Below are 21,471 nucleotides of genomic sequence, written 5' to 3'. Positions count from 1 at the left end.
TCCATGTGGTCCTTCCAACGGAGTGGGGGCCGCCCTCTACCTCTGCTTCCATAGGCAGGTTCCGATAGAAACACTTTCTTGGACATAGCGTCATCTTTCATTCGGATAATATGGCCTAGCCAGCTCAGCCGGTACGTTTTAATTCGCTAGACTATATTGATGTCTGCGTATAGCTCGTACAGCTCATTGTTAAATCTTCTTCGGTACTCGCCATCGCCAACGCGTAGAGGTCCATAAACCTTTCCAAGAACTTTTCTCTCGAACACTCCCAGAGCCGTTTCATCTGATGTTGTCATGATCAATGCTTCTGCACCATATAACATGACGGGAACGATAAGTGACTTGTAAAGTACGATTTCGTTTGTCTGAGGATTTTGTTTTCATGCCTCAAAATGGTAACGGTGGTCCACCGCCTTTTAGACATACTTTTTTTTTTCACAGCATTCAAAAATACATAAAACCCTCTGGGGCTGCGTCTGAGACTGGGGCTGAGATTGAAGAAAACGAGCGAAGGAGAAAGATCCCGAGAAAGAGGTAGAGTTAGACGAAGATAGAGATAGGGATAGATGGAGTGGGGGAGGGAGAAAGAGGGGGAGCTAGAGAGAAAAGAAGAGATTCAAAAATCGGTTAGGCAAAAAATTAATTACGCAGGGAGAGGTGTGAATACAAGGATAAATAAATGGGGGTTAGAGATAGTAAGGGAGAGTAAGGCTAAAACTTCTTTAAAGTAAGACCAAAAGTTAGGGCAGAAAAAGCTTATATTTAACAGTAAATAGTTAAATCCAATCAATTTCAAGAAACTAAAGTTAAAAGCTGTACATTAATTCCATTTTATAAAGTTGTCATTTGGCAGACACAGTTAACGGTAACAATTACTGAAATAAGACATGAATCCAAGAACTTAAGGAAAAGAAGTAAAGGCGTGAACGCAATTAAAAATACGATGAAAAGTAAATTAACAAGTAAGAACGGGACTGTCTTCGGCTGTGCCGAAGACTTCATACCTTTCATGAATGGGGCTGAACAATAATCTTATCCCGTTCGTAATCTCCGAATAATCGGATGTATAAGATAAGAAATATATAGTGAACAGATCTACATACCTTAACGATTTTTAAGATAAATATAAAATAAAAAACAGGTAGGTACTTTGTGTCAGGATGCAAAGTTTCAGGTTTTTTGTGGTCTGCGTGTAAAAACTATGACTACGAATCACGTATTTCAACAATATATGACGTAAACGTAACTATTTGGTGAAATTTGATGAATTTTGAAGCTTGTAGCCGTAAAAAGGGGGCAAAAATTAGAGTTTATATGGGGTATATAATATATATACCACCGATCTCTATGATTTTTTCAGACAATAATATATGCTATATACGTAAGGATATGGTGAAATTTGAAGCGTCTAGCTGTTAAAATGGGGAAGAAATTGCGCAAAGTTTCTTATCTGAACAATCGGTTGTATGAGATATATACTATATATACCACCGGTATCTATGATTTTCTCAGACAACAATATATGCTATACACGTAAGCATTTAGTGAAATTTGAACATATCTAAACGATTTTTAAGATAAATATAAAATAAAAAATAGGTAGGTAATCTGTGTGAGGATGCAAAGCTTCACGTTTTTTGTGGTCTGTATGTAAAAAATATGACTACGAATCACGTATTTCAAAAATATATGACGTAGACGTAACTATTTGATGAAATTTGATGAATTTTGAAGCTTCTAGCCGTAAAAAAGGGGCAAAAATGACAGTTTATATGAAGTATATAATATATATACCACCGATCTCAATGATTTTTTCAGACATCAGTATATGCTATACACGTAAGCATTTGGTGAAATTTGAAGCTTCTAGCTGTTAAAATGGGGCCGAAATCGTAAAAAAATATATATATACTATATATATATACTCTATATACCATCATATATATATTATATATATCACCGATCTCTATGATTTTTTGACACAAGAATACATACTATATACGTAAGCAATCGGTGAAATTTGAAGCTTATAGCTGTTAAAATGGGGTAGAAATTGCGAAAAGTTTCTTATCTGAACAATCGGTTGTATGAGATATATACTATATATACAACCGAGCTCTATGATTTTTTCAGACAACAATATATGCTATATACGTAAGCAATCGGTGAAATTTGAAGCTTATAGCTGTTAAAATGGGGTAGAAATTGCGAAAAGTTTCTTATCTGAACAATCAGTTGTATGAGATATATACTATATATACAACCGATCTCTATGATTTTTTCAGACAACAATATATGCTATATACGTAAGCAATCGGTGAAATTTGAAGCTTATAGCTGTTAAAATGGGGTAGAAATTGCGAAAAGTTTCTTATCTGAACAATCGGTTGTATGAGATATATACACTATATACAACCGATCTCTATGATTTTTTCAGACAACAATATGTGCTATATACGTAAGCAATTGGTGAAATTTGAAGCTTATAGCTGTTAAAATGGGGCAGAAATTGCGAAAAGTTTCTTATCTGAACAATCGGTTGTATGAGATATATACTATATATACAACCGATCTCTATGATTTTTTCAGACAACAATATATGCTATATACCTAAGTATTTGGTGAAACTTGAAGCTTCTAGCTGTTAAAATGGGGCTAAAATTTGCGAAAATATATATATATATATATATATATATATATATATACTATATATATATACTATATATACCACCATATATATACTATATATACCACCGATCTTTATGATTTTTTCAGACAACAATATATGCTATATACGTAAGCATTCGTTGAAATTTGAAGCCTCTAGCTCTTAAAATAGGGCAGTAACTACGAAAAGTTCCTTATCTGAACAATCGGTTGTGGGGGATATATACTATATATACGACCGATCTCATCAATTTTTTCAGGCAAAAATATGTGCAATATACGAAAGTATATGGTGCAGTTTGAAGCTTCAATCCGTTAAATTGGGTAAGATATTACAAAAATCCTCTTTTTCTGAAAAATCGGTTGTATGGAGGATATATGCTATAGTGGTCCGATCCGGTCGGTTCCGACAAATGTCTAATCGGACACCCAAATACACCCGCTCACCAAATTTTATCAAGATATCTCAAAAATTGAGGGACTAGTTTGCATACAAACAGACAGACGGACAGACGGACAGACGGACATGGCTAAATCAACTCAGCTCTTCAACCTGATTATTTCGGTATACTTAATGGTGGGTCTATCTATTTTCCTTTAAGGACTTACAATTTTCGGTTTCGTGACGAAATTAATATACCATTTCATTTTCATGAAAGGTATAAAAATAGGTAGGTAATCTGTGTGAGGATGCAAAGCTTCACGTTTTTTGTGGTCTGTATGTAAAAAATATGACTACGAATCACGTATTTCAAAAATATATGACGTAGGCGTAACTATTTGATGAAATTTGATGAATTTTGAAGCTTCTAGCCGTAAAAAAGGGGCAAAAATGACAGTTTATATGAAGTATATAATATATATACCACCGATCTCAATGATTTTTTCAGACATCAGTATATGCTATACACGTAAGCATTTGGTGAAATTTGAAGCTTCTAGCTGTTAAAATGGGGCCGAAATCGTAAAAAAATATATATATACTATATATATATACTATATATACCATCATATATATATTATATATATCACCGATCTCTATGATTTTTTGACACAAGAATACATACTATATACGTAAGCAATCGGTGAAATTTGAAGCTTATAGCTGTTAAAATGGGGTAGAAATTGCGAAAAGTTTCTTATCTGAACAATCGGTTGTATGAGATATATACTATATATACAACCGATCTCTATGATTTTTTCAGACAACAATATATGCTATATACGTAAGCAATCGGTGAAATTTGAAGCTTATAGCTGTTAAAATGGGGTAGAAATTGCGAAAAGTTTCTTATCTGAACAATCGGTTGTATGAGATATATACTATATATACAACCGATCTCTATGATTTTTTCAGACAACAATATATGCTATATACGTAAGCAATCGGTGAAATTTGAAGCTTATAGCTGTTAAAATGGGGTAGAAATTGTGAAAAGTTTCTTATCTGAACAATCGGTTGTATGAGATATATACACTATATACAACCGATCTCTATGATTTTTTCAGACAACAATATATGCTATATACGTAAGCAATTGGTGAAATTTGAAGCTTATAGCTGTTAAAATGGGGCAGAAATTGCGAAAAGTTTCTTATCTGAACAATCGGTTGTATGAGATATATACTATATATACAACCGATCTCTATGATTTTTTCAGACAACAATATATGCTATATACGTAAGTATTCGGTGAAACTTGAAGCTTCTAGCTGTTAAAATGGGGCTAAAATTTGCGAAAATATATATATATATATATATATATACTATATATATATATACTATATATACCACCATATATATACTATATATACCACCGATCTTTATGATTTTTTCAGACAACAATATATGCTATATACGTAAGCATTCGTTGAAATTAGAAGCCTCTAGCTCTTAAAATAGGGCAGTAACTACGAAAAGTTCCTTATCTGAACAATCGGTTGTGGGGGATATATACTATATATACGACCGATCTCATCAATTTTTACAGGCAAAAATATGTGCAATATACGAAAGTATATGGTGCAGTTTGAAGCTTCAATCCGTTAAATTGGGTAAGATATTACAAAAATCCTCTTTTTCTGAAAAATCGGTTGTATGGAGGATATATGCTATAGTGGTCCGATCCGGTCGGTTCCAACAAATGTCTAATCGGACACCCAAATACACCCGCTCACCAAATTTTATCAAGATATCTCAAAAATTGAGGGACTAGTTTGCATACAAACAGACAGACGGACAGACGGACAGACGGGCATGGCTAAATCAACTCAGCTCTTCAACCTGATTATTTCGGTATACTTAATGGTGGGTCTATCTATTTTCCTTTAAGGACTTACAATTTTCGGTTTCATTTTCATGAAAGGTATAAAAATAGGTAGGTAATCTGTGTGAGGATGCAAAGCTTCACGTTTTTTGTGGTCTGTATGTAAAAAATATGACTACGAATCACGTATTTCAAAAATATATGACGTAGACGTAACTATTTGATGAAATTTGATGAATTTTGAAGCTTCTAGCCGTAAAAAAGGGGCAAAAATGACAGTTTATATGAAGTATATAATATATATACCACCGATCTTAATGATTTTTTCAGACATCAGTATATGCTATACACGTAGGCATTTGGTGAAATTTGAAGCTTCTAGCTGTTAAAATGGGGCCGAAATCGTAAAAAAATATATATATACTATATATACCATCATATATATATTATATATATCACCGATCTCTATGATTTTTTGACACAAGAATACATACTATATACGTAAGCAATCGGTGAAATTTGAAGCTTATAGCTGTTAAAATGGGGTAGAAATTGCGAAAAGTTTCTTATCTGAACAATCGGTTGTATGAGATATATACTATATATACAACCGATCTCTATGATTTTTTCAGACAACAATATATGCTATATACGTAAGCAATCGGTGAAATTTGAAGCTTATAGCTATTAAAATGGGGTAGAAATTGCGAAAAGTTTCTTATCTGAACAATCGGTTGTATGAGATATATACTATATATACAACCGATCTCTATGATTTTTCCAGACAACAATATATGCTATATACGTAAGCAATCGGTGAAATTTGAAGCTTATAGCTGTTAAAATGGGGTAGAAATTGCGAATAGTTTCTTATCTGAACAATCGGTTGTATGAGATATATACACTATATACAACCGATCTCTATGATTTTTTCAGACAACAATATATGCTATATACGTAAGCAATTGGTGAAAGTTGAAGCTTATAGCTGTTAAAATGGGGCAGAAATTGCGAAAAGTTTCTTATCTGAACAATCGGTTGTATGAGATATATACTATATATACAACCGATCTCTATGATTTTTTCAGACAACAATATATGCTATATACGTAAGTATTCGGTGAAACTTGAAGCTTCTAGCTGTTAAAATGGGGCTAAAATTTGGAAATATATATATATATATATATATATACTATATATATATATACTATATATACCACCATATATATACTATATATACCACCGATCTTTATGATTTTTTCAGACAACAATATATGCTATATACGTAAGCATTCGTTGAAATTTGAAGCCTCTAGCTCTTAAAATAGGGCAGTAACTACGAAAAGTTCCTTATCTGAACAATCGGTTGTGGGGGATATATACTATATATACGACCGAACTCATCAATTTTTTCAGGCAAAAATATGTGCAATATACGAAATTATATGGTGCAGTTTGAAGCTTCAATCCGTTAAATTGGGTAAGATATTACAAAAATCCTCTTTTTCTGTAAAATCGGTTGTATGGAGGATATATGCTATAGTGGTCCGATCCGGTCGGTTCCGACAAATGTCTAATCGGACACCCAAATACTCCCGCTCACCAAATTTTATCAAGATATCTCAAAAATTGAGGGACTAGTTTGCATACACACAGACAGACGGACAGACGGACAGACGAACAGACGGACATGGATAAATCAGCTCAGCTCTTCAACCTGATTATTTCGGTATACTTAATGGTGGGTCTATCTATTTTCCTTTAAGGACTTACAATTTTCGGTTTCGTGACGAAATTAATATACCATTTCATTTTCATGAAAGGTATAAAAAGAGACAATGAAATATTCTCAAGCACTTTGATAAAGATAATAGAGAATTGGCGGAATTTTATTTCTATATAAATAAATATATTACCTTCGTGGGAATCAATGAGCAAACATACAAACAATTAAAGAAACAAAGAAGTAGTAAAGATAATTATCTGTAAATGAAGAAACAAGGAAATAATGAAAGTCGTAAAAAGTACACGTATGTATATACATAAATTCATACGCATGTATGTATGTATGTATGTATGTATGTATATGTTTGCAAATATTTAATTAAAAGCTAGAACGAATATGTTAGAAAAGGAATCGAAAAAATATAAATATGCTTGTGGGATGTTAATATATGAAATCTCAATTGTTTACATGTCTGTCCATTCAACTTTTTAGCGCCTTTTAAAACAACTGTGCCTAAAAGTATGCACAATTTTCTTCTTCAAAAGAAATTAATATTCGTACCAAACTAATATAATGGGTGGTATTTGAAAAAGACTTATTTTCATAATTTTTTTTTTTTTAATGAACTTGTGTTTAATTTTTATACATAAAATACAAACAAGACAAGCTGACAGAATATAATATAATTCTAAAAGAATTTTTTAAATTTTTTCCAAAAGAACAACTCTTTCCTTGTATTTTTATAGGGTGCACCATTTTAAGAATTATATTGAATACTGATTCAATATTTGGCAGTAAGTTGTCCCTATTATTTTTCCATCACTGTATACCCAGAAATGTAAGTACAATGCCAATCGAAAGACATTCAAAGTGCAAAAGCTGTCTGATAAGAACTCAGAAAAGCAAATTGGATCTAAAATGTGCACCCGGGGACTACACGTACAAAATGGGACTTCAATCAACCACCCGAACAATAATTTTTCGTAACTGTATCAAAAAGAAAGACAATAAAAGTTTCCTAAAAGCTTCCTGATTAGGCAAACGGGTTTCACATGTGAAAGAAAAAGCTACCAATGGCTTTATATATCAGCAACAATAGCGCCTTTTTTGAGACGACGCAATGTTAATACATTGTTTTGGCCCGTACTGGCAGTGCTTTGAAGATAACGTCATCAACAAAATAAATAAATATGTACATGACGTAATTTGCCTCCGAGAAGATTGAAGCCGAGCTTATATTTCAAATTTCATCTTGCTCTTTCATAATTTTTCTTTCAAACTGGCTGAACAGGACCTATATGTTTTACGTCGACCCCGAACGGCAGCTGCAAAGAAGATAAGTTTTCACTGAGAAGCTTTTCATCGCAGAAAAACACGCGGAATGTTTGCCAAACCACTCCCGAGGAGCAACCCCGTTTAGAAAAACGTATTTCTAATTGAAAAAACTTGTTTCCAAATGTTTCAGGTTGCTTTAGCCGGGTGTTGAAGCAGGGACTTTCGGCGTGGTAGACGAAGCACGCCACCACCACACCGGGGTATCAATATTGCACTTAAGTGTTGCGATAGATGTGATGACTCATAAATTGCCATCGATATCCTAAGAAACTTGCAGTTTCAATAGGACTGCACCAAAGAGACATGGCTGTAAGAGGTGTTGATTCTATATTGTAATTGAAAAGATGGTTGGTGCCATGTGGAGATAAAAAAGAGTTTAAGTTATTAAATTAGCCAGATCAGAGTAGTGTCAGAGTGACGCGCTTCTCTTTGTTAAGTCTGATTGTCTTTATTGTCATGGGTATTTAGCTCTGATAACAGGCTTCCCCGGGCATTTATCGGCATGAGATTTTGCTGACTCTTTGTGGGTCTGTTTATGCTCATCTGAAACGACTAAATTTTTGTTCGCCGGATTTCTTCATAGTGTGCCTATATACCTCCGTGGAGACTACTACTACCCCACTGTACAGATAGTGACCTGGCAATATAAGACAGAATCCCGTGACAGTTCAGTGAGCGATGTTTTTACAGGCCTGTTGCTTCTTCTACTGTTTTTCTTTCAATCTCGGCGATCGTATCGCAGACCCACAGCACACAAGCGGCAGTAACTATTCTGAAGGGAAGTCAGACACACAAATTTCTTGTTCGGAACCAGACCTAAAGTGCCAAATAAGTAGTAGCTTCATAGTGACTAGATTTTCTCTAATTATAAAATCGACAGTTCAACATATATTTGAGAGATAGGCTATCTGCAAAAAAACTGTTACCGGTACTTAAAGGAGTTTTGACTATGTGGGTCGGAAAAGTGTACACTAAATTGAATAAACAAACTAGTTCTAAAGTGTAAATTTGTATACAGTTTGGAACTATAGAACAAGTACTGTAATGGGGACGATTTCCTCCGCCTAAGACATCGCCATGTTAGATTCGCCTGTTGTAAGCATGTGAAAGAGACTGGTCTGAACTTGTAATGGTTTCGAGTACACTAGAAGTGCACCAGCTTAGAAGTAGACATTTTCCCCACAAGGCAGCTTGAACTTTTCTTTGTCTTTTCCCTCAGTCCCGCCAGTGAGGGACTTGAGGATTTTATCACTGCTCTGCTGCATACTCGCCAAAATGTTGGTCCTGATCGAATGTCACACCCAGTATTTTTGGATGTAGGGCAGTCGGTAGCGTAATTCTATCGACGTGGATATCCAATATTTCCGCGTACACGTTGTAAATAGGGTCGCCAAGTATTTAGTCGGTGACAGTGCTGAACTTCGCGAGGTGGAGAAACTGGAAGGACAGAGATAGGCGCTTATTTTATAGCTTAGCTCATCTATGGATGGGCCAGAACCTGTTGCCATTACCGTGCAGACAACAGTATAATAAACTCCTTTTGGTGGGGAAGCGAGCTTCGAAATGTAAGGGTTAAACAGAAGAGGGGATAGGACACCACCATGTGGAGCATCCTGTTCAATTCTTCTGGTTTTTAATGTAAAATTGTTAAATCCCTTAACTGCACCAATGCTTCCAACCACACAAATAATTTGCAGTCCACCTCTTTGGAGGGAGGAAGGGTAGAGCCTTCCGTCTTGCATTAACTTGTTGTGCATGGCAAATTTCGACCATATTGGCCATCCACGTCGATGGCATTACACTACCGGCTTTCTCACTCCAAAAAATATTGGGTGTGACGTTGGATCAGAATCTACCTTTTGACGAGCATGCAGCCGCAACTGAACTTTAAGTCCAAAGCCGAAACAAAAATTCTCAAGTCTCTTGCAGGCAGCATTTGGGGCAAAGATAAGAATTGCTCATAACCACCTACAAGGCGATTGGCGGGTCGCTTGTATGCTGCACATCCCCAATATGGTCGCCGAGCCTGAAATAAACACTCTGGATGAAAATGCAGGCCTGTCAAAACAACGCGCCTATAACTAAGAGGCACCGCCTCCCAAAAACTTAAGAAGTCATCTCCGTAAGCACTATAAAGAAATCTGGCACATAAAAAAGATAAGGCCTCAGAAACATCCATAAAAAAGCGTCGCAGCACTATGGCAGGCATTGCGCGGTGAACCCCATCCTTAAAGACAAACACCTCAGTTGGGAAGGCCCAGGGAGACCGCCGGCACTCTAGCCCAACTTCGATCTGTATACTGTAATAAACTCTTACTTATCCAGAATCAACCCTGACATACCCAATATATGTCCCTCTTGTAATGTGCCCCACATGACACAACCATCTTTTCAATTGCAATGTGGAGCCAACGCCTCCAACACTCGTATCTCTCTGGTCCAACCCAATTGAAACTGCAAGTTTCCTTGGACTCCCCTTAGAAGACATTGATGAAAATTAATGCATGGTCACACCTATTGGATAACGCGAAGCACTGCTACAACAACAACAACAACAAGGACTTTGTCGATGAAAGGGCCAAGTTACGCGAGTCGCAACAACAGAAAAGATCAGGGAGATAATTATTAATTTCAAGCATAGCTCATCAATGGCAGGGTGTTCTTGCGGGTCACTGCTTTTTGGGACTTTACCTATCTTTGTGGGATCCCTTGCATATAACGAAGAAAGCACTCAACTTAAAGAACGACGGAAAGCTTTAACCCAATTATTTTGGTAACGTTCATACACAATTTGTTCCACTTGTACCCAGTCGTCATTTGTTTGATATTTTTGCTTTTTGCTGCGTGGAAAGAATCTTTTCTCATTCCTAAAAATGCAAATTTATGTGCTTTTCTCGTAGATTAGTTCAACCAGCTTCCTACACTCATAACAATTATAATCTTGAACAGGTATACAGTTTTATAGACCTTGGTGTTAATATGGACAATAAACTTAACTTCAACCTTCATATTACTGCAACTGTTAATAAGGCTAGAGGTGTTCTAGCGTTTTTAAAACGATGGCCTATAAAATTTAGTGACCCGTACGTTACTAAAGCTCTTTATACAACATTAGTCAGGCCGGTATTAGAATATGGTGCAATAATTTGGAACCCGTTCTACCAGGTTCATATTGATCGGCTAGAATCAGTCCAAAAACAATTCTTACTTTTCTCCTTAAGAGACTTCCATGGGGATTCTACGTGTCATCTGCCACCTTACACTAACCGCCTGAAACTTATTAATCTTCCAACCCTTGCTAGTCGTAGGGAAATGTTTGGAATTGTATTTATGATTAATTTATTAAATGGTTCGGTTTCTAGCTCATTTCTGTTGAGCGAAGTAAACTTTAATGTCCCTTCCCGGCCTTCAAGACATTTTAAACCTCTCTACCTAAAACAGTTTAGAACAAATTTTGAATTGTATGTGCCGTTCCGCTGTTGGTGTCAGAATTATAACTCCCACTCTAACACATTTAATGTTTCGGACTCGCTTTTTTGTATTAAAAAATCTGTTCTTTCCTCTCTTAATAGTAAATAACTGTACTCATTAATATATTGAATTCATTTTCTAATAATTCTATCCATTATATGTATGTATATTAATTACTAATACGTCATTTATTTCTTCCGTAGAAAACAGGCACGAGTTCGCGTGATCCCCTACTGGGCATCCGGCTCCTTTCTGAGCACCTCCAGTAAGCTCCCTTCTGAGCTCCTCACGATGACTGATCTGATTAATTTGAATTGTTAAATGCATTTTATTCAATGTTAACCTTATAATTTACAAGTTATAATGATTTTTGTACTAATTTTATACTTTACCAGTCGACCGTTTTCGTTTTGTGTCGACTTTAAATAAATAAATAAATAAAATTTCAAAAGGCCTATAAATATCCATACAAAACACTAATGTGTAAAAAATGTGCGAGATAAAAAAAAAAAAAAAAAAATGTAAGGCGCGATAACCTCCGAAGAGATCTAAGGCCGAGCTTCTCTTCCAATTTGCGTCGTGCTCCTCTTGATTTTTCCCTACAAATTGGCCGGACGGGACCTACATGTTTTATGCCGACTCCGAACGGCATCTGCAAGGCAGATGAGTTTTCACTGAGAGCTTTTCATGGCAGAAATACAATCGGAGCGCTTGCCAGACACTGCCGAGGGGCGACCCCGCTTAGAAAAATTTTCTTCTAATTGAAAAATCTTATTTCTAAAATTTTGATGTTGCTTTGCCCGGGAGTTGAACCCAGGGCATACGGTGTGATAGGCGGAGCACGCTACCATCACACCACGGTGTGCGAGATAAGTAGCGCCAAAAATACACACAAAAAGCGATGTGCTAATTTTACTTTGATTTTACGTTTGTATTTTTTTTTTCTTCTTCTTTTGTCTCTTTGTATTTTTCTTTGAATGAATTTCGCTACACACACTGAGCATTTTTGCCCAAGTCGAAGGATTTTGCGTGGTAAAAAGTGAGCAACACTTTTTTTTACATTTTTTCCACTTGCACACTTTTGTATTAATGTAGGGGTGAATATAAAACATTTTTGCCACATAAAAATAAAAATGTATAATGAACGTAATTAATTAACAGTCTAGTGAAAGGAAAATTTTGTTTTCCATATACATATCTACATATTTAAAACGTAAATTTTTTTTATAATTTTTTTCTTTGATGTTTTTCTACATTTTCGACGAACAGTGGGCGTAATTCCCAAATTGTAGCTGAACACATTTACATAATCAATATATTTAGAACTTTTTCTATAATTATTTGCTTCGCTGGCTGAGAATTTTGATATTCAAATTCGGAGTAGTAGAAAAAATCTTAGGCTTACTTTTGGACGTCTGCGAAATGATCCGTAATTGTTTTTAACCGGTTACCTTCACTAACTTCCCAACGCATTTAACGCGTTTGCAACTGGCGGTGGGAAGTTTCGGATAGATACTGTCGCTTTGATATTTTTTGTTATTTCAGTTAAACAATTTATACAAATTTAACTAAATCGTTTTCACTATGAAAGCACACTACACCATCACTTAAATTGCAACGTCACAAATTAAGGGCCTGGGATCAAAAATTATTATATTTGTTTGCTTGGTTTCTCTTCGCCCGAAGTTTTTACTACAACGATCATTAAAATGCGAACTTTTCGTCGCGCAGCCAAACACGGCCGCTCGAACACTAGAATCGAACAAATTTCACAAACGGAGAACACCTCCTCTTCAAACTGTGGACAGATCTACATCGGTATGTATGTATGTATGTTTGAAGAATTATATTTTCCTCCTAAAGCTTATTCATTTTGCATACACCTTTTTGATTATGCGGCCACCGTGGTGTGATGGTAGCGTGCTCCGCCTACCACACTGTATGCCCTAGGTTCACACCCCAGGCAAAGCAGCATCAACATTTTAGAAATAAGGTTTTTCAATTAGAAGACAATTTTTCTAAGCGATGTCGCCCCTCGGCAGTGTTTGGCAAGCGCTCCGGGTATATTTCTGCCATGAAAAGCTCTCAGCGAAAACTCATCTGCCTTGCAGATGCCGTTCGGAGTCGGCATAAAACATGTAGGTCCCGTCCGGCCAATTTGTAGGGTAAATCAAGAGGAGCACGACGCAAATTGGAAGAAAAGCTCGGCCTTAGATCTCTTCGGAGGTTATCGCGCCTTACATTTACTTTATTTATTTTTATTAGATGTGTGTCCGTATATGCATGTGGGTATCATATAAGCATACGAATTTCGAATGGCCTAACAATATAGCATCAAAAATACAAATGCAAATACATTAGATCGCCCATCAGATATATGGGTTTTGCTACAAAACAGTTGTATGGGTTTTGCTACAGAAAAATTCTCTTTTGATCGGTGTGCACAAAGCCAACAGAGGTTCGAATGCAAACGCAAAATTGTTTGCAGTAGTATGTGTGTAAAAGAAGAGCATAGAGTTCGCGCTTGAAATGATTGCTACTTGAAGAACGAATACATTTCAGATGCTCTGGGAAGCTCTTAAGGGCATCTCTGCTATGGATTGACTGAAAACTAGGATACCATAATCTTAACCTTTCTAGGTGTTTCATATTTCAATCATTAATCATTCGTCACAACTTTATAAATAAGCTGCCGTATCTGAAAACAACAAACATACATTTATTCAATTATCCAAGCTGTTGATAAATAATCTTTAAAAAAATTTGTAGTTCTACATAAACTACATTTGACTCTGAATTAGGTTTCGTGACGACTGCCACTGCTTAAACTTATATTATGTCCTTTCAGCTAAAATTTACCCGAGTATACACATATTCAGCACGATATAAAATTGCTGGTGTGATTTCAGCCACAGTCATCCGTTACAACTTTACCCGCAATGGGTTTTTCTGCTGCGTTACGGCGGAACAATCTATATAGAATTAGGCTGTACTATCGTTTCATAGAAAGAGGGCAAAACCTTTTGAGAAAGTACGTACCGCACATATTATGTACTAGAGGAGACCCCGGCGTAAGTACGTCTGCTTGGTCACGTAATGAGTGTCGATACAAAAATTCCAAATTACATCACTATATATTTAAAATTTATATAAGAAACTAGCAGAATTTTTCCTGCCCGAAAATTGGTTTGCATACATTTAAAAAGTGAACCTTGTTTCTTCTATTCAATCTCTATCCCATTCTCTTCTTTGCTTTCCATTTTTCCTACTCCGTCCCTTATTCCATTTATCTTCCTTTCACTTCCACTCTAAGTCCCACTTTCACTCTGAATCCCACTCCCATTCTCAGTCTCACATCCACTCGTACTCCCAGTCGCACTCGCACTCCCTCTACCTCTTCTACCTCATGTATGGAATCCCTATACCAAATATTGAATACCTGCTTCAAATAATTGCGGAGATAATGCGAATTTAATTTTCCTTTATAAGGGGCATGGCCCTGCGCACTTTTCCAAAAATGTTTAAATCATCTTTGAACCAAATGAAGGGAACAAAAAATGTTCGAAGTCGGGTAAGCCGTTCTTTGATTTTTGGAGAGACTTACGCTCAGCAATACCCAGCCACGGTGATATAGCAGCATTCTATGGTCCAAAGCCCGTCTGTGGGCTCACAAAGGCACACACCAGTAACTGGGAAATAAGGCAGTTCGAACAACACTGGATTGATGGCTTTGAGAATGACAGGTCAAATTCTTTACATTCGCAGCAACCAAAAAGTCAGCCAAACTCATTAATCTAAGCAGAGAGTACCTACGAACTCTCACTGGGTTCTATTCTACAATATCACCTTAGTAAGTTAAATCTATCCCATACACAAATCTATCGCTTTGTTGACTTGAATGATGAAACGCCGGCTCACTCTCTGCGAATGCTTCGCGTCGGCTAGGCAAATACTCTCCCATCTAGGTGGCGTGACCCATAATCCCGTCGTGATATAGAGTAAAAGCGCGAAAATAACAAAAGCCTTCACATACAGTAATAGGCTTAAAGGCCAAGCACAATAGATCTAATAAGTAATAAAGGTCGAAGTGCATCGAGGATTATACGCACAACAATTCGTTTTGAAAATTTGGGTGCTCTAATTGACGTACCTACACACATATATAGATACATACACACACATTTAAAAATAATATACCGTAGGTTTAATAACTATATAGTATTATTAATATTTCGAATATTATTTGTCATTGCAAATACTATGAAAATAAAAACAACAACAGCTAAGATCAAAGGCAAAAACAATGGCACAAGTTGTTGTGTTCAAAATTAGATGCTTTTAAATGAGAGAACTTTCAATGGTTTCTTCTCTTGTACGAGTATTGAAAATAAAATATAAAACAAAATTATATATTAGAGAGATTACTGAAAGTCTCTCGTTAATATTCTTTTAGGTACATTAACTCGGATGTGCTCAAATCAGAACTACTTAACCAGTTTCCTCTGATCTTAACATCGATTAATCTGAACTTCTTTATCATCCCATTCTTCGAAAACACTTGTGTGAATAAGGTCTCACTTACATCGATAGTTTAAATAAATAACATCATTATAATGTTGATTTTAAATTTTCTCATAAACGCAGTATCTCATCGCAGTAAAAAGTTGCTTAGTTTAGACTCATTTTTTAACCTTTGAAAGTGCTCTCGCACTTAATGAGTAAGTTCGGAATGATGTATACCCAAGCGTCAGAAGTAATGCAGCATTCATTTTTGTAGTCCTTTTATGATCAAACTTTAATATTTCATAAAAACCAAGAAAAAGATAATCAAATATGCTTACCTTTGATGATCAAAAACTGAATATAGTTTTTCAATCACATTTGGGAATCATATTTGAATCAAATGTGTTTACTTTAGGTGATCAAAAATTTATAATAATTTTTCAATCAGCTTTCTGAATGTTTTCTGACTATATTTGTTGACTGAATAATGAGCTTTATACTTGTTAAAACTTTACTTTTCATTGAAAATGTTATTTTTTTCACATACACATATTTTTTCAATCATGAAGTTCAGAAAAAATATGTATATAAAATTTTTATTATTAAGACATTCTTCAAGACAATGTAATGCAAATGCTGCTCGTGCCCGAAGATTTCCCATCCATTTCTCCACCTTCGGCTTCCCAGAAAATACATAATAGTTGGACAATACAAAAGTTGTGAGCTATTTGACCAGGTAAGTGAAACTCTCTTGACATATGTACCTGGATATGTCTTCAACATCCCGTGCCTTATCGTATTTTAAGATATTGACGATCATACCTGTTGTTGGATGTTGTAGTCGCAGGTGTATATAGGTCAAGTTTGTTTGCGAGTGACCTGTGGTTCAAATAGCTCACTTCCGCATGCTTTCTTCCCCTGATGAAATAAGATTATTATGTAGTATCTATTTAGAATGAGATATGAAGAATAAATGCATCATAATCGCATTCAAAAATGATTCAATAATCTCAACCAAAACGATTGAAATATGATCAGCAAATGACTCTGAAAAGTAGTCAAGTATTACTCTAAAACAATTACAGCTCAATTTTACAATGATATCAAATATGAATAAAAAGCGTTTCGAAATATGAATCATAAATGATTATTCAGAATAATCACATTTATAGTACATTTTTCTCCCGACGATACGTTAATTTACGAACAAAAAAAGGTTTTAAATTTGAACGTTTTTAATCATCTTGGGGTATGATATTTGAATATTTTTTGATCAAAATTTTTAAAAGATGCTGGCTGGGTATGTTGTCAGGTTTCGGAAAAATTTAAAAACAATTTTTTATCCTTACAGATACAGCAGACATGGTTTTTTTTTATTGTAAAGGTATTATTTGACATCTGATTTTAAAATTCGATATGTCATCGTTTTGTCTTGAGAAACTCTGTAGTTCATTCTCATGCCCTTTCGAGCTCTGAAGTCGTTTTCTTATAGTTTGGTCTGCTTACCCAGTTGTAGTCACTTAAAGTATAATTTTCTATTTACGAAACAAAAAAACTGAGCTATTTGGTATTTCTACTTCTTGCGCTGAGATAGATCGTTTATGATACTAATTTGAAATAGGACGTTCACTCGATGTCTAACTTTTACACTAGATCACTTCATGCTTTGCGAAAATGCTGAAGTTGGGAAATATTATATGAAAGGAGCACTCAAACTTATGAGAAAGCTGCGAAGAAGAGGTCGACGTTATTTTCAGAAAAGAAAACACCCTAAGATAAGGCCTTTTCCATTGGAGAATCGATGTTGTGTGATATTCCACTCCGGCGCCCATTTGGTGATCCAACTTGTTGAGCATATGCATAAGAAGTTAAAAACTTCGATTTTTCAACCTCGAAATGCTTTGCGTTGCTCAGTTTTCGAAGACACCCTAACTACCCTGCAGTCAAACCAACTAGTTGTATAATAGAAGAATACTAGTTTGCCAGAAATGCCAACTAGTATGAGTTCTGTAATTTTTCCATATTAGCAACTGGTATTTTTAACACGGTGATGTCTAAGGAAATATCAATTGCCAGTCTCTGCATCAGCATCATACCAATTAACAAACTAGTCATTAGACCAACATCGTACCAGATGTCATACTAGTCAGCATACCTATCAGGGTCATAACAACTAACATACTAGTCAGCCTTTGCGCCAGCATTATACCAGATGGCATACTATTTATTATATACATATACCAATTGACACTAACTAGAGTGGATTCAACATACCAGTTGGCACACTACTAGGTCTATGCATCATTGTAACATCAGTTGACATACTAGCCGATATTTGCATCAGCATCCCACTAGTCGGGTTGAAAAATTACTTGAAAAATGATAAATTAGCTCAAATTCATTTTATTCATTATATTTCATATATATAAAAAGTTTGTATATTAACCTGGGTCGATTTGTATGGACGAATGTTAACCGATATCGCGCCATCAATGATGAGTGTTAATGAAGTTCAGAACGGTGGTAGTGATATGCACTTTAAGGAAGTCATGCTGATGGCTAGATAACCGAAGAATTTCATTTAATTTAGGGAATCATAACGGCTTTAAACGTTTTCGTTCCTGACTGAAGGATTAATATCGGTAGATACTGGATGGGTTTCTGGTCTTTGGTAGTGGGTTTATCCTTGCCATTCTCTGTTATTCTGGAATGGCAAAGGCTTTTAACGACAAGTAGAAAAAATGTGTTAGGCTTCTAATACCCTCATGGCCAAGGTGTTTTGGCATCGGTCCCGTCTGGGACTATTGATATGGAAGGTTTGGCCTTTTCAATGGCGTCTTTAACCTCTGTTGAGGTGACGGTGAGGGTCGACTCGTCATGCTTGTATTTATGTGCCAGTTGATTTGGACGATATATATCATTGTCAACTGAAGTATGTATTGTAAATTGGCTACAGAAAGCACCCGCTCATTTCCTCGAGTCCGACAAACGAAATTCTAGTCGAGTAAATTATTCAAATACTAACTAGTATGAATAACATCACAAACTTATGGTCAATGAACCATTCTAAAACAGACTAGTATGAATAACACCACAAAATTCTAGACAATGAACTAGAATGTTTGCTGACTACTTTTCTGACTGCAGGGTAGCTGATGAATATTACTCATACGCACAGTGCTAAGGCATCACAAAGCAGTACACGCTATTCGGTGCGTTACTGTATTTCAAGAACGCAATGGACGCATATATGAACGTAAGTTGTCCCTACATAACTTACGTTTATATTCTGTATTCGTACATTCAGCATACCAGACGACACCACGCCTACTTATTTATATTTTATATGCCCTTATATCGTTTATACATCAAAAAGGAGCACGCCAGTTAAACATTTTCTTTCATAATTACGATAACAGTCAAACACTAATAAACGATCAACTCAATTTGTCACTATCGAAGTCCAACGACTTTCAAAATGAAAGCTACTTATGTAAATATGATGCTTAATTAACCCAATCAAACATTGTTACTGATTTTATGATTGATAGGTTAGGACTGAAGGCATTGTGAATCAAACTAACCTCGTGTTCCAGTGGTACATGAACCAGATACGGATAAAGATTTAACATGCAAATGCAACAACAATGTGATCAATATGGTTCACATTGTTGTTGCATTTGCATGTTAAATCTCTACCCGTATCTGGTTCATGTACCATTGGAACATATTTGTTGTATCAGACTTTTGGTGATTTTCCAGGACACTCTGAAGTTTTTGTATTTTGAACTAAAAAGTGTATTTTCGTGTTGTCAATCTTTGCGTAATAATAATTTTACACAATCATACCGACATACACTAACTAACGTCACACACATACATATGTATATATACATGTCTTCATATATATATATGTCTTCTGCAAAAAATGCGATTAGTCTAGGATGAGTTCGGGATAAGTCGCAAAGGAGTATGCGACTAAGTTTTGTTCCCTTTCCATGTGTTGAACTGTTCCCTCTCATTTGATCATGTCCTATGAATAGACTAACCTCGTGTTCCAATGAAACGTGAACCAGATACGGATAGAGATTTAACATGCAAATGCAACAACAATGTGAACCATATACATATCCGATTCTCTCCAGGGACTGCTTACACTCTAACACACTTTTAGATGCCGTGTTATGCGAGATTATTGTCTTAATTGCTGCTTGACTGTCAATATAAAAGTTAACACGGTAGCAGCTCAAGCTATTCTCTTCCAGAGTTTCTACTGCTTTGGTTACGGCTACTATTTCCGCTTGGAAAACGCTACAGTAATCCGGCAGCCTGTAGGATCTGTTTATTTCTGGATCAGTACAGTATACCGCAGACCATACTCCTTCCACTACTTTGGAACCATCTGTGTATACATGTATCGCCTCGTCCGCCATTGGAGCACCCTTGCGCCAACCGTCCACATCTATTGTGGCCTTAAGATCACCCTCGAGGCGCAGATAGGGATTCAGGTAGTCTGTTCGTCTTGTGATTGATGACGCTATACTAATATAGCCGTATGGTTGGCGCTCAAGCTGCCCCGAGGCACCAAGCCTGTATGCAGTTGTTAACGCTATGTTCTTTGCTACCAGGTCTACAGGTGGAACGTGCAGAATGACATACAGTGCAGCCGTCGGGGTTGTTTTCAGGGCTCCCGTAATGCTAAGCATTGATATTCTGCATACCCCCTCTAATTTTTTGAGGTAGGTTGTTTTTTGTGTGGCTTCCCCCAACCAGAAATCCATAGTATAGAAAAGGGCTTACAATCGCTGTAAAAACCCAGTGAGGAAGAGAGGGCGATAAGCCGCACGTACACCCCAGCATTCTTTTACATGCATAAAGTGCCGTTGAAACCTTCTTCTCCCTCTCCTCCACTTTGAGCTTCAATGACAGTTTATTTTGTGCAAGGTTTCTCCTGTAGGGTCACCCCTCCTCTTAGGCCTTATGCAATTTGGGACCTTGTACCTCTTTGTAAATAAGACGGATGTCTTCTCCGCGTTGACTTTCAACCCGACATTTGATGCCCAGATATGAATATGCCGAAGCGCCCGATCCATTAAAGTGCTAATCGTTGGAAGGCACTTTCCACTTATAATAATTGCAACGTCATCTGCGTAAGCCGTAAGTTTTACGGGTCCCTCATCGAATTGCCTGCGCAGTTGGTTGATGACCAGCGTCCACAGCAGAGGTAATAGCACCCCTCTCTGCGGCGTGCCCCTGTCCGCTGATTTCGTGGCCTCGTACAATCCCCATTGTGATGTAATCATTCTGCAATTTAACATGCAGCCGATCCATCTGATTAAGGCAGGATGTACTTTAATCTAATTAAGACCATCCATAATCGCCCATTTTGCAACATTATTGAAAGCCCCGGCAATGTCCAAGAAGACTCCTAGAGCATACTCCTTATATTCCAGGGATTTCTCTATGCTTATTACCACCCTATGCAATGCGGTGTCTACCGAC

At 36.3% G+C, this 21,471-nt stretch overlaps 2 protein-coding genes across 6 annotated transcripts in view; both read right to left on the bottom strand.

Moving 5' to 3' along the window:
- tn (tripartite motif containing protein thin) overlaps positions 1–13,223 on the bottom strand; it is a 194,201-nt gene extending 180,978 nt beyond the window's left edge. For 2 of the 5 annotated variants that reach the window (XM_067773885.1, XM_067773890.1), the window contains exon 1: positions 12,872–13,222. The gene's annotated coding sequence lies outside the window, so the exon portion shown is untranslated. Of the gene's footprint in view, positions 1–12,871 lie in introns of all 5 variants that reach the window. The other 3 variants (XM_067773892.1, XM_067773894.1, XM_067773895.1) reach the window with 2 other exon arrangements.
- Vha100-3 (Vacuolar H[+] ATPase 100kD subunit 3) overlaps positions 1–21,471 on the bottom strand; it is a 75,231-nt gene that overhangs the window by 36,110 nt on the left and 17,650 nt on the right. The gene's annotated exons all lie outside the window — the stretch shown is intronic.

This window comes from Eurosta solidaginis, chromosome 3 (genome assembly GCF_040869045.1).
Source record: "Eurosta solidaginis isolate ZX-2024a chromosome 3, ASM4086904v1, whole genome shotgun sequence".
In the NCBI taxonomy this organism is placed as follows: Eukaryota; Metazoa; Arthropoda; class Insecta; order Diptera; family Tephritidae; genus Eurosta; species Eurosta solidaginis.
This window is presented reverse-complemented; position numbering and strand designations above follow the sequence as displayed.